At 40.2% G+C, this 10,278-nt stretch overlaps 1 pseudogene; it reads right to left on the bottom strand.

Moving 5' to 3' along the window:
- Window positions 1-1,515: 1,515 nt before the first annotated feature.
- LOC149156107 (CASP-like protein 1U1 pseudogene) lies at window positions 1,516-2,684 on the bottom strand (annotated as a pseudogene).
- Between the last annotated feature and the right edge of the window lie 7,594 nt (window positions 2,685-10,278).

The raw sequence follows: 10,278 nt of genomic DNA, 5'->3' as shown, positions 1-10,278 counted from the left end.
CGGGACTCCTTCCCACATCGCTTTCCACTTGTCCTCATCCATGCCCGGAGGTGCTGGCCCCAATTCGGGTGAGGTGCCTTGCACCGTCTCCTTCCCCAAATTGTCTGGCTCATTCGGTGGCAACTCCTCAAGGCTTTCCTTGCCAGCGCTGTCCTTGCCCGAACTTCCTGGTGGCTTCTCCATCGCTTCCTTGCCCGAACCTTCTGGAGGTTTCTCCGCCGTGCCCTCAGGAGTTCCAGCACCGAATTCTTCAGGGATTTTTGTGAAAAGAACAGAAATGTGGGCATTGACTCCTGTATTGTCCATTGAGCCGCCCAGAGTGAACACCACCGAGCCAAACGCTGGCAGCAATGGCCCTCCCTCGCTCGAGCTACCGACCTCCAAGAATTGTCCGCATGGGAGTTGTGTGGCTCTTGCCCTCCTATGACAGTAGCAGCAACAGCAATGGTGGTGTTCGTCTACTGCAGGAGTTCGAGAGGAGGACCCTCTCCCTGGTCCTCGTCTGCTAGGCTGTCGTTCCCGTAATTTGGCCATGTCTTCTTCGTTGCCACCCGCGTATGCCCACACCAATGAAATTTCTGAGCGCCATCCTCCTGCACGCGAATTGACCCGTCTTGCTTCCAATTGAACCAAAAATCCTTTGAGTTGCCTGCCCTGCTTCCGGCCACAACCTGAATTGCAGCGGCAGACCAGAGCTCGCACTGCAGCAGGAGGCTTAGCATCCACCGGCTCACAATTCCTCTGCCCTCGCATCCGTCTGAACTTAACTCGCCAATGCACCCACATCCTTTGCTGATATCGAGTTCTAATCCTGCTCTGCAACAGAGCATTAACTGCATTCTGCGCCACCATCGAGAACCTCTGCGCTGCATTGAATTCCCATCGCATATCTGCTGAACCATTATACTGTGACGGCGGTCGAACCAGGCTCATTAAGGTCACCACGGGCCGGCACATGCTGGGCATGTGGCACGTCCCTCCTTGGCACGTCATCACCCGCATCGAGGGATTTATCTACAATATATTAAATGTGAAATGAATCATATTTTTTTCTCACCTAATATTAATAAAGTATGATATTGACTCATAATATTTTAAGCAAGCTTATTTATAAATTAAAAGTAATATTAATAAAATATAATATTTACGAATAATATTTTAAATAATTTTATTTATAAAATAAATATAATAAATTGATGAATAATCTCCACTATTAAAAAATTTCTAGCAAATCCCTTTAAATGTAGATATCTAACTATTACTTTTATAATTAATAATATTAATTTATACACCATGCGTGCTTTGGCGTGAGGTTTGCTAACATTGTCCACATTTCAAATACCACTATGAATATTCAAATAATTAAAAAAAAAAAATCTAACAGATCCTGAATCAACAACTTTTTATAACAAATTATTTAAGCAGATATATAGAAATGAATCTCTATTTTCACTCATAAACTCACTTCTTTGTTTATCTTCTGTCTCTTAGATTGGGTTGGAGAGAATGAGCTTCTCAATTATCACCCTTATTATTTCTACTTTGTTTCTGGTTGCGTATTTTGCTGCCGTCTCCCACTTGATATTCATGTATAACAACCCTTCGGATATATCTTACAGCATATTGAATTTTAATGGAGTGGCAGAAGTAATCATATATACTGCAGAGTTTTCCCCAGTGAGTATGAGAATTTCCTTTGTACCCGACGTAAGCAATGGCAGTCGTTGCAGAGACCCCCGACGATACCACCGCCACCATCACCTGCACATAGTTATGAAATTCAATTCAAGATTTGAACAACATTTATAACCCATCTTTCACACCTTCATAGTAATGAAGAAGAAAAAGGCATTACCAAATCAGTGACAAAGAGAAGAAAGGTTGACAGTGTATAGGAGGAAAATTTGCCGGTTACGGAGAAGATGAATGAAAACAATGTGTACCCACATGCAATTGCATTCGCCACTACAAAGAACCTGCAAAACAACATATCATAGGGAAGATCTCAACTTCTGACGTTGCCTTCCCTTGTCTTGGGTTCTATGATAAAAAGATGTTCTAATAAAGGTACGAAACACAATATATAAGTCACTGTAAGAGCCTATTGCTGTAAATTCCGTGAATGTGAGTTATGGATGATCCTAACAAATAGAGTTTTTCACAATTAAAAAAGCGCTTAAACACCATCTACAAATCCCAAAATTAAAATGTAAATGGAACTAATATATTCAACTTAAGGAACTAACTTAAAAATCCCAAAATTAAAATGGAAATGGAACTAATATATTCAACTTAAGGAACTAACTAACTATTGAATACGAGTGGCTGAACTTGGACTAGACGAAGAAATGGCATGAACAAAAACGACTATTGTAATGGTGGAACTGCTGTAATCGTGGAAAGTAATATTAAGTCACTGTAAAATGGAACTTACAAGTTGTAAAGGTGAACCTCAGCTGGACGCTCTCTGCTCCTTTACTCCTCAAACTAGCTGCTCCACACTCTCTGCTCTGACCTTACTCCAGAGAATTAGCTGCTCCACACTCTCTGCTCTGACCTTACTCCGGAGAATTAGCTGCTCGACACTCTCTGCTCTGAACTTACTCCAGATTCAAGACAAGGCATTTGTAAACCACCGGGACTCCGGACAAGGCATTTGTAAACCACCGTGGATGTCTCTGCATATGCAAACAAGTGGCACTTGCAGGATGCACGACACTGCATGCAAGACACGGAGAAATCCCTGGAGAAATAAATTTTGATATGCCAAAAACTTTTTCAATAAACATCCTATTATTATGTTTTTCTTATCAAGTAATTTATATTTAATTAGATTTCAGAAAATTTTAGAATCATTTAAATAGTGTTTAGTGACTTTTGTTTTATTTTATTCTAAAAAGTAATGTCAAATATTTCGGTAAAATATGAGTTCTTACTAATAATTTGGTAACAGTAAAAAAAAAAAACACAAAAAGTAACCGAAAATAACAAAAAATTAATAGCAGAAAATTAGTGGAAACATACACCGCAAAAAAATAATTTTTATGAGATATATTTGTTAAAAAAATTTGAAATGTAGGATTTCATGAGTTATAATTGGAAAAATGAGTTTCGGATAACTGAAAAAGTTATTAGAGCTAATTTTATTATAATTTTTTGGGTGAGAAATTGGAAATGTTTAGGATGTGGTGATGTAATTATTATAAGCTTAGGTTAGTTTTTAGCTTTTTACATCGATAACTATGATAAGGTTAGATTATTATTTTTTTTTAACTTTTTACATTTTTTTAATATTAAAGTAATATTAAAATTAGATGACTGATTTTTATTTTCCTTATTATTTGTAATATATATATATATATATATATATATATATATATATATATATATGTATATATATATATATATATTTTAATGTTTTCGGAAAAATATTTATTTATTAGAAATATACATTACTGCTTGTCTAATATTTTTAACCTCTCATATTTCGAAAATGTTGTTTTGGAAAAGCTCGGCAATATGAGGAAACTTTGGATAACAAAAACTTTTCATCTCCGAAAACTTTGGATATCTTATTTTTAAGCCGAACATAATGTCTTGAAAGGTGCGAGAAGCCCGCAATAAGACCCCCAACTTTGTTGTCCAATCAAAAATTACATAATAAATTTTATATTATTTTCTACTATGAAAACATTGGTTAAAGTTGTGATGCACAGTGATATTTTTTGGTCAAACAAGAGATTAATATGCAGTCAACGCACAATCGATCGCTAAGAGTCCCAGGCAGGGACTAATAATGATATTGATCCCATTAAAGCCTCTCGATTTGTATTGATACAAGGAGAAAATATTAGTATTGATGGGAAGGGGTGTAAACATGACCTAGATAAATCATCATTTATGAATAATATTAAGTTAGTGTAAAATGCAAATTTAAGATCAAAATACAAGAGAATTCATACTCTTTCTTAGGCATATATGCATAACCTAGCTTTTGTTATAACGACACGTATGTTTAGTTAAAATGAGAGGAGTCATATTACGATGATTTATCGAAAGGAAACTATAATAAGAAATTATAAAGTGAACAGATTACAAATTGCTGTACAGTGGAAATTATAATTATAAATATTGTCCCAATTAAAATAGATGATAGATGATAGTGATATTCAAAATTCCAATTAAAAAAAATAATAATTATATGGAAATTAGGTACATGGCACCACCTTGTTGAAGTAGGATGATAGTGAAGGCCCGATCAATTTTCCTATGTGTAACTTAGGTCCCTCCCTAGTTTGTCACGAGATAAGAAGGGGGTGTCTAAAATGAAAGAACCACCCATGTTGAACCGACTCCAATCTTTTACATCTTAGAATTGGATATATAATGCAATCAATCAAATTTTAAACATCTTAGAATTGGATATATAATGGATTCACTTCATAACTCATATATTCATGGCCTAGTGGGGTCTATATGCAAGGATTAACATGACAAGCACCATAGGGACATGGTAGTGTTATAGACATTTTTGTGCCTCGCGTCAGGGAGCATGGAATGTCAATAATTACAGGGATCCTCAGTCCCTAAACATGTTGTTCTTACCCCTAAAAGAACAAGGTCATCAAACAACAGCACTTCCAATCAGTTCTCTACCTGAAAACACTTCAAAACAGGCTTATTTTGGATCATGTCAGCTGCTCCACTGAGCTTCTGCGCTGGAATGCAACTGTCCCTCTTTGTACCTGTGCTGGAAGTCAAAAGTAATGAAGGCTACCTGCGCTGGGCGAGATTGGCCAAGTGGCACAGTCATCCTGCAAGGTGTCAATTGCCCAGGAAGCTTCCAAACTGACACTTGGTTCATAAGATTCTCCCTGTGATGAGTAAGAGGTACTTGATCACCATGTGTAACCAAGGATCTCCAAGTGGACTCAAGAACTGAAGATAAACTGAAGAGGGAGAGGACACAAGGCAGCTTCATGTCAGTCTCAAGCTGACTCATCCTCTCTTCTTCTCTCCTATATATAGAGCTCTTCTATGAGGTCTAAGGAGGCTGGAATTTTGTGTTAAGCAAGGAGGTGCTGTTGGATTACAGTTAGAGCTATTGGGTGATTGTTTTACTAGAGGTGAAGAGGAGAGTTCTTGCTGCTGGGGAGGTGCTGCTGGATTGGAGCCATCATTGGTTGTAACCTTCTCGGAACCCTGTTACTTCTATCAATAAAGTTTTGCATGTTCTCCTATATACTTGTATTGCATTGATGTATTGTATTTACATGTATATTTGATTCACCCTAATCCATGCTTCAATTATGAGTACATGTATCTTGTAGTTTCCTCTCTTGTTTTGTGCAGGATCTGTGTGTAGCTGGACCGGAAAAGAGAGCAAGGAGCTGGGAACAAGAGACAAGGAGAGAGGACAAGGATCGACTAAGCGAAAGATACCAGGTTGGTTGACCTTCTTTTCACTCTCTCTGTACTTTCATAAAGGAAATCATCAAAGCTTTACTTTCAGTTGTTGCTAAAGACTGTCACCTTTAGAGTAGGGATAGGGTCATCCGCATCAGATACTTTTCCCCACAACAAACTGGCGACTCCACTGGGGAGCCTAGTATCTTGTTGGTGTTTGTAGTATTTTGCTATTCATTTCTTGAAGAAAAGAGTACCAAATCGAAAAGCTTTTGACTATATCAAAAGCGAAGTAGAGGGTCTGCTACTCTTGCTCATTTGCTGAGCAAATTCAAGATTTGAAGAGCTTATCTACAAAAGACTCTTTACTCTTTGTGATAGATCTTCATCCTCTTGATCATCCCTTAGCCTGTACTTGACCTATAGCTTTTTATTTCAGCAAAAACAGTGCATTTTTGAGCTTTTTATGACCCGGAATTCTTTGTAGACAAAACTCTCATGAGTCAGTGCAGGCTGTCCACAGGCAGCCTGCATTACAGCATAGGTGCTCCCTTCGGGAACTGCGCTGAGAGTCAAACTGGAAGACTAGAACCTGCGCTGGTCCAGTTAGCCATTGTCTTGCTCAGCTTTCCCTTTGTGTCTTGGCCCTGTTTTCACTTGTTTTTTGCTGATTGTTTGCTGGTCATTGTACTTGCTGTAAACCACTTCTCCTTGACATTATTCCGCCTCAGTTGTGTAATGAAACTGTGAATGTTCTTTCAGTATTTCTTGTTTCAGTTACAGTTTCCCATTGTGAAAAGCGAACCAGTATAGCTGTGACCTCTTAGATCCTGAACTGTAAAAGTGTCTTTGTGATCTGAAGAGTTAGTTTTGTTACTGTTCATGGCTATTTGAGTTTGTTTGTTTTTCACTTTATGGTTTGAATTCATACATTGTTAGTGTTGAAACAAGTGCCTGTAAAGCGTCTTTTCATTTTAGACAATACTTGTTTGTTTACGCTTCAAATTGAATTCAAAAATTATACAACAATTTCCTTTTGTCTACATCAACATTAAAGGAAAAGAAAAGAAATACATGCATCTTGCATTTGCATTTTGATAAGTTTGGGTGTCTGATCTAGGAGAAAGTGCATTAGTTTGTGCTTGGTGCTCTGTGTGGAAAGATATTGTTTTTCTCTCCCCTCAGTAGTTAGGATTTTCAAAGCTAAAAAGATTGTGAAATCTTGCTTATCATTTTAGCTGCATTTAGGAATTTGTACCAATACATCTCGTGGTGATCCTGAAAGACAAACTGATAAACAAGATCAACTTAAAATATATTGAATGAATCTAAAAACGCATTGTAACATAACGCTCACAATAGAGGTCTAGGTAGAGACGTGTTCTGGCGTCGTTAAACGTAGTGACTGTCGATCTCTACGAAGGTGGGTGATTCCTCCTGAGGGACGATAGCACTAATACGGACTTGTGCTCCCGCGTACCGTCGCGTATATTGGGAGACCCCTATAGGCAATTATCCTTTATCCTTAGGAAGCCGTGTCGGCCGCCCTACTGATCGCGATGCAGTGAACACAGCATTCACGAAGATCGACCACCCGTACCGTAAAACGTATTCTGTGGTTTCGCGAAAGGTTTGGCACACCCTCTGCCTAGATCTCCAGAGCAGTTTCTTTTGGCCCTTTTCAAACTCTATAACTGAAAAGGTCCAACCGAGCATTTGTCACTTCGGGCTCGTTAATACATCGAAGGCGACTAGAGTCATCTTTAGCTTTTTCTCGACTCTTAAAACATGAAAAAGCAAAGTTGTGTCTAAAAGCGTCTAATAAAATTCATTCAATACGGAAACATAATTCCCCTTTTTGTATTTTAGTTGATCAAGTAATCCGCAACCGTGGAGGAAAGTCAATTAAAACTCCGTCGTTCGGGGAGACTTGCGAGTCAACCACCTTCGTCCCCGGAACCGAAAGTAGTACGGGCGAAGCGATCTCGCTGGTCCAGGTCAAAATCTCCTTTTGGAGTTAGAACGGAAGTTCCAACAACATCTGAGATTCTGGTCACTCCCAATATTTCTGGAATCCCTGCCTCTATTGAAGAAGTTCAACAGCAACAGAAGGACAGTTGTGGAGATCCTAGTCTGAAAACAAGTACTTGCATAACTGAACCAGTTCCATCTGAAACCGGTCCACAGAGTCTTGTTGTTCAAACAACTGTCGCTGTCGAAGCAACCCCTTCTTCGGCACCAGAAATTTATTACGGACCTGACGGTCTGCCTCTTCCTCCTGGTCTGATTGCAATAGAGGAAATCGTAGAGGACCAGCAAGCAAATACTCCAATTCATTTTGGAGTAGGTACCACTCTTTTTCCTTCTGCATCAGAAGTTTGTCCATCGCCACTGGAAGTTCCTGAAGAATCGTTAGGAAGTTTATTGGATAAACTTAAAATGTCTGAACAACCATCGACATCTAGGACTGTGCAAAACGACACACCGATAGCGGAAGTTCTTGCTGCCAATCCAACGATGTTTGCCGGCATACCAGCCGTCCCAACTAGCTCTCATCAACTAGAAGGAGTCCACCCAGGGACTATTATGACAACTTGGTCTGTTCCAGTTTGTTCTTCCGGTATAATACCCAGTAATTCTTATGTTGAAACTAGACAAATTGATCCCTTTGGGAATCATTTTGGGCCATCCAGTCCTCAAAGGCCATCTATACCCTTGAGCTCCGGATTGTTACCGTATGGGGGGCAATATGCCCTTTCACTTCCTCTTCCGGGAGGATACCCATACGGCAGTTTTCAACCACATTCAGGTTTGACTGAAGTAACGACGAGTGGTTGGGTACCTATGTTACCCCAACAACAAAGAGTTGTATATTCTATGCAACAATCGGTACCTATGTCTAGTATCCCGACGACGCCAGCAATTGTAACCGTGTCGCAAGTTCAATCGATGCCTGTTGTATGTCAACCGCAAGTTGTAATGCAACGGCCTATTGACCCTGCAACACAACCACAATCGCCAACTGCCGGGACGACACAGATACAAACGGGGACCATAACCCCGCATCTTGGTCCGTCGGTTAGTGTCGCACAACCATGGATGGTGCAATACCAACAACCTCAATTTCAACAGGTGTACCAAGGATCTGAGCAACAGATCTTTGCGAATAGTGGGCAACCCTATATTCAGAACGGGTTAAATCAACCACTTTACAGTGGCCAAGCCCACCAACCATATCAGTCATATCAACATAAGTTGCATTATGCTGGTGTGCAAAGGCCTACTGCTCAGGCAATTCCATCGTATCCTGGGTACGCCTCGCCAAACCTGAATCAGCAGTTGCCATTCGTGGCGACCTTAGAATTACCAGATTTACATCGATTAACGAACGATCCAATCACCTATGCCCATTGGTGGCCAGCGATTCCTCACAAACTTCCTTCGGACATTCCTAAATTCAATGGAAATCCGGGCGAAGACCCGTCGAATCATGTGATGACATTCCATATGTGGTGTTCGTCGAATACCTTGAATGATGATTCGATAAGGCTTCGCCTTTTCCAGAGGACATTGACTGGTCCGGCGACCAAATGGTATATTGAATTACCTAGAGCCTCTTTCGACAATTTTAGTTCCCTAGCCACGACTTTCTTAACACACTTTCAGTTACCTATAAGGTACGAAACTGGAACAGAGATTTTGACCAATTTCAAGCAGACAACGGCCACACATATATCTGATCATATACATGAGTGGCGTCATCGTCGCAGAATGGTAAAAACCTATCTTCCAGATCAGCTATTAGCTGAGTGGTTTATAAAGTCGCTTCTGCCAGCAATTACAGAAGATGTGGCCAAGGGAGGCGTCGTAACAGAGGAGCAAGTTATTGCTCGTGCTAAATATTTGGACTTAGTATATACTCAGTCGGGCACGCTCTATGATAAGATACCTGATGCCCCCAGACCGGAGTTTTCAATCCCTCCTCCTCCCGGATCGAATAGTGACTCTCATGCCGGTGATGGCGTGATTGGAACTGCAAATTCTAAGTCGACAAAGGATTCGAATAAGAAAGCCCGTAAGACTTCGAATCAAAAAGCAAATCAAGAGATTCTTGCTTCGGAGGTAGATGCTGTATCTACAGATAAAGACAAAAACTCCAATCAACCAGGAAGCAAGAAAAAAAAAAACAAAGGGAAGAAGAAGAAACAAGGTGAGTCATCCCCTCAAAAAAATTCTTCAAACCCTCCTGGGCAAAGGAAACAATTTCCTCCATGTCAAATATGCGATGAAGATCATTCAACAAAGAACTGTCCGTTCAAAGCTGAGTTAAAGAGGTTCCTAGAAAGTTCCCAAACTTCAGCTGTGTTGACTGATCCATTTCCTGCCCCAGGTCAAAATATGGTTGATAGTGGAAATGCTTCCCCGTCTCAAGTGCTTATGCTGTCAGTTTCTAAGCAAAATGATGCTTTGATCTCGACCAGGAATAAAGATTATGGGAATCCGCCGGTGTCGAACGACAAAGGGAAAGATCAACCCAGTAGTTCGACAACGACTTCGGCAGAAGTTGTACCCCCCCTCACGCATGAATTAACAATAAAGCCGCCTAAGGGAGTAGTCCACAAGTCGACATTCAACCCTCGCGCCAGAGCGGCGCAACACTATAATATAGTGGAGGATTTGGCCCAATCGCCATCTGCTATGTCGACTCTTGAGGTACTACAAAATTGCCCATCCCAAAGACAGGCATTGTTATCAGCAATTGGTGGAGTGGATCCTAAAGATTCCAATCTTGTATCCTTTGATCACAAAGGATATGATCCTCAGTTACCAGCGCAATTAGCTTTCCTTATTCAAGTGAAAACACTCAACAAA

The sequence above is a fragment of the Pinus tabuliformis genome, chromosome 9 (assembly GCF_031772625.1).
Source record: "Pinus tabuliformis cultivar Carrire ecotype Pingquan chromosome 9, CPIR1, whole genome shotgun sequence".
In the NCBI taxonomy this organism is placed as follows: domain Eukaryota; kingdom Viridiplantae; phylum Streptophyta; class Pinopsida; order Pinales; family Pinaceae; genus Pinus; species Pinus tabuliformis.
Note: the sequence above shows the minus strand (reverse complement) of the source record. Positions and strands in the feature narration are given on the sequence as shown.